Source organism: Octopus bimaculoides, chromosome 6 (genome assembly GCF_001194135.2).
Source record: "Octopus bimaculoides isolate UCB-OBI-ISO-001 chromosome 6, ASM119413v2, whole genome shotgun sequence".
In the NCBI taxonomy this organism is placed as follows: domain Eukaryota; kingdom Metazoa; phylum Mollusca; class Cephalopoda; order Octopoda; family Octopodidae; genus Octopus; species Octopus bimaculoides.
Genome location: NC_068986.1, coordinates 64,621,883 through 64,622,553, shown reverse-complemented (window position 1 = coordinate 64,622,553; position 671 = coordinate 64,621,883).

The following is a 671-nucleotide window of genomic DNA, read 5'->3' as shown; positions in this document are numbered from 1 at the left end:
GTAGTCTAAGGCATACGGTGTACCGAGGGATGGTGCAGAAACAAGACAATTTACATTGGTGATGCGGCACGTAGCATAGGGGAGAGGAGAGGTGACCACTGGCGAGAGCTTAAAGGGGGAGAACATTTCTTCAGTGCTCTACCAACATGCACAATTAGAACATAGAGGCTCAGTTAATAAGATAGATGTTAAGGTATTATCGACGCATAGAACAGACACGTCATTTAGACAGATCACAGAGGCCATACACATAGTAATAGACAGACCGAGCCTCAACAAAAAATATGAATGGAGCAATACAACCCACTACCACCACACTACGCAACATGATGACTAAAGACATAATGGGGGGGGGGGAATGAGATACAGATACAAACAGATACTAACAGCACAATATAGAAACCCATATTGTTGTTGTTGGCACTCCGTCGCATACGACGTCGAGGGTTCCAGTTGATCTGATCAACGGAACAGCCTGCTCGTGAAATTAACGTACAAGTGGCTGAGCACTCCACAGACACGTGTACCCTTAACGTAGTTCTCGGAGATATTCAGCGTGACACAGTGTGACAAGGTTGGCCCTTTGACTTACAGGTACAACAGAAACAGGAAGTAAGAGTGAGAGAAAGTTGTGGTGAAAGAGTACAGCAGGGTTCGTCACCATCCCCTGC